At 37.8% G+C, this 3,566-nt stretch overlaps 1 long non-coding RNA gene across 1 annotated transcript; it reads right to left on the reverse strand.

Moving 5' to 3' along the window:
* LOC115929716 lies at positions 1-2,975 on the reverse strand. The gene is made up of 2 exons (XR_004066690.1): positions 2,755-2,975; positions 1-1,876 (listed from the first exon to the last, which is right to left on the reverse strand). It is a non-coding gene; the product is annotated as an uncharacterized LOC115929716 (long non-coding RNA).
* Between the last annotated feature and the right edge of the window lie 591 nt (positions 2,976-3,566).

Consider the following 3,566-nt stretch of genomic DNA (forward strand, 5'->3'; position numbering starts at 1 on the left):
GAAAAAAATGAATAAATGAACCTTTTATTACCACACGGCACACGTGTGTTGATATTCTACAGCATAGGCATTTAAGTTTTGACATTTTATCGGACATATATACTGCAATAATACATCACAATTGAAAAGACAAACATTGCAAAAACAACACCTCAGATTTTAGCCCCAAATTTACTGTCACGGATCATAGGCAACACAACCACAACAAATTGATTCGCCACCAAAGACAAGCATTACACATCCCAAAACCACCACAATAACTCCCAAAACATAAATGTCAGGAGGCCAATGTCTATGTGTCAAGATATCAGCGATAACGAACACTTTATTAACTAGTCTTGGCTCCAAGCGCACGCAGGCGCGTCACATTTACAAATAATACATCGAGTAATAAATGCAAACCAGAAATAGTAATTGAGCATATATTGCTATGAAGAACTATAATTGAAGAGACTTACATCTCAGGATACTGCACTACACTATTCAGTGAAACCTCATAGTAACATGGTCTTTTGACATCATTATTCATCAGGTGTAATAATAAATTTGAAACTGATTACCCTCAAATGTACACAGTAGATACAACAAGCCAAAGAGTGCACAATCTTATGGGTTTACATCTAGTGACATTATTCCATATAATTTTTCTGTTATCAAATCTCTTCAAAAGCAGTTTTCCATTTTGGAACAAAATTCAAACCTATGTACAAAACGATCTATGGGTGTGTATATGGTGTGCATTACACAGGCTTTTCAATTGCCACACATCTGTGAATTCTTCTCGTTTATTAAAAATGGGCTCACTTGATGTGAATTTCTTGCTTTTCATCTTTAATGATGTAAATCACTTGGTTGAGAGCAATCCAGACAATGTTATAAAAAAGGTCTACATGTTTATCTCAGGTTATCCATACTGTACCTGCAGAATCAAAGCACATGTAGAGTGCAAATAATTTGCAAAAATTTGTCGCTGTTTTCACGAAGTGACGGTAGTGAAAAAAAATGCATTCACTTTGCGTTACGATTTTCCTCACTACCGTCACTTCCTGAAAATAGGGACGAATTATAGCAACTGAATCAGATACAGCAGGTACAATCATGAAGCTTATAGAGTAAATATTCAAATACAGTGTACCTCACAACAACTCAAAATTCAAGTACATTTTGTTTAACCCCTAATGTAATCAATTCTTCTAAGTTCCACTTTAGTTTGCCTTTGTGTAAAGTTAACAAACAGAAAATTATGGTTAGGTTGTGCAACTGTCACAATGTGTCCCCAAAATTTTATTTCATTACACAGAACAAAAGTCTCAGATTGTTCTGTTTTTTTAAAAGATTATTGAAAGCTCTCTCCAGTTTTAAATGGCTTCACAGTCAATCATCCAGTGGATAAGCTATGCAGACAAGAGGCAAAATATAAAAGACCGATCTGTCTTTGTAGTTTGTACGAATGAAGTTCTATGTTTTGTTTTGTTTTTCCTGAAAATGCGTTCTCTCCAAAGTTGTGTTGAAGTAGGTCAAGCTGATCCTGGCTAATGAGCTTGCTTTCGTGGACTTCCTGCAAGAGAGTCCTGGTTTTTCTATCTCTCCTGAATACCTTGTTTCACCACTTCAAGCTGTTTCTTGGCATCTTGCACTTGCTGTCTGGTTATATTCAGTTTCTAATCAACTCAGACAGAAAAGAATAGTCATGTTCTTTTGTAATGTCATAGGGTTTCTTTGGAGGCATGGGAACACTTTTGGATGTTGTACATGGTTTTGCTGGGAGTCTTGAGTCATGGGTCTGTTTATAGGGAGGATGTCCAGGAAAGACAGTAGGCACAGCTCTAAGAATGAGATGTGGTGTGTAACATCCTTTCCTCTCTTGGGTGTATTCCTGCATTACAATAAAAGCAAATGGAAACAATAATGAGTTTTTTCTCATAACATGACAATTGTTCTACTATTCATGCTATTTCATGTGATTTTTAAGACTGAAACTGAAAGCAGCTTCCAGCCAAATAAATAAAATAATAATGATGTCAGCAAGTCATAAGCAAATTTGATAGAAATAGTGAAGTGTGCGGTGGGATTTTTAGGCTAGCCTAGCCTAGTTGGATAACTCCTGTGATGTGAAATTTGGCAGGCTAGCCTGGCTTAGACCAAAAGCTTCAGTCTCTCTATATCGTCGGTTGTTCTACTAAGACTGCGTCTGGCTCCACTAGACCTCTGATTATATTATGGGGAATGTCAACAAATGTCAGTTTTATTAAAGAAATGATCCATATCAGATGGTTATATCTGCCTAACCTGGCTTTGCCTTTCGGGCTTTAGAAATTAGAGAGTAGAGTTTAGATCTAGAGTCTAGATCTAACTTAGATCTAGAGTCTAGTCTAGTATAGTTAAAATATAGATCTAAAGAAGTTGACATTTGATTTTTATCTTGAAATTAGATAAGATAAAATTAATTGTATCGTTTTATTCTAGACTTTTCTTTAATAGAATCAAGCTCATGGAGTTATATTTCCGAGTTGGACTCTCTGGCTCTTGGAGTTGCGAGCGACTCCAGCGCAGCAGAATTTTCCCATCACCATCCCCAGAACCTTAACCCATGCCTGCCCCAGCCCGGGGGCGTGGACTGGCGCGCTCCGCTGCTGCAGGAGCTGCGGTGGCTTGTCATGACACAACCCGGGTACAGACTACAGTCACTGCATAAACTACCTTTTTAGCTCTAAAATCTCCTTATTAATCAACATAACATTAAGAAGAACTTACTTGTGAAATATTATGCAGTTCCCTTTCTTTCTTCGGTTCGAACATCCAAATGCAACGCACGAACCTGGCTTCTCCAATTTTTTCCACGTATGTTGTGCACAGTATCTTGTTGGGTCGTTCGTTTTTCTGCCCTCCTTAGTAATGGCGGCCACAGCTCCAGGTCCACACAGCAATTTGAGCGAGTACGCCCTCTAGTGTTATTAAGTATATATCTCTATGGGTTATACGTGCCTTCACGGTTGTTTCATCGCAAAGCATGCCGGGACATAATTCTAGTCCATTTTCACCTTCGCCGTGATCAGCTGTCCTGTTGCAAACAACGGGATTCTTATCGAATCAACATCATAATCTTGTACATAGTCCGCTATTCTGCAGTGATTTTCTTCCAATCCAGTATCATTTGTACGGTAAGAAAACCAAAGTTTGTGGTTATTCATTTTTATGACTAATAAAGCTGATAATACGACGTAATGAGAGTGGGCCGAGATCCAACTTAGTTTAGTAAATGTAGGCCTACGCCGCCTAGATCTAGTCCCGTATGTTCAAATGTGTGTGCATTTTAAGTAGACTGATTGTCTTTTAAGCTGCTTAAGTACACTCGTCTCGTGTTTTAGGTAGAAATGTACAGTAATATGAGATTTATGTCTCATGAGATATTAATAGACTTTCTAGATCCTATAATTGATAATGGAATAGGGTCTACTAGAATGGCCGACAGTTAGGCCTAGAAAGTGATTGCAATTAGAAATTATAAATGTAAGAAAGTAAAAGAGGCCATGAAAACGATAGATTTGTCGATCTGGATCTGGATA

The sequence above is a fragment of the Strongylocentrotus purpuratus genome, unplaced genomic scaffold (assembly GCF_000002235.5).
Source record: "Strongylocentrotus purpuratus isolate Spur 01 unplaced genomic scaffold, Spur_5.0 spur5_scaffold_5, whole genome shotgun sequence".
Taxonomy (NCBI): domain Eukaryota; kingdom Metazoa; phylum Echinodermata; class Echinoidea; order Camarodonta; family Strongylocentrotidae; genus Strongylocentrotus; species Strongylocentrotus purpuratus.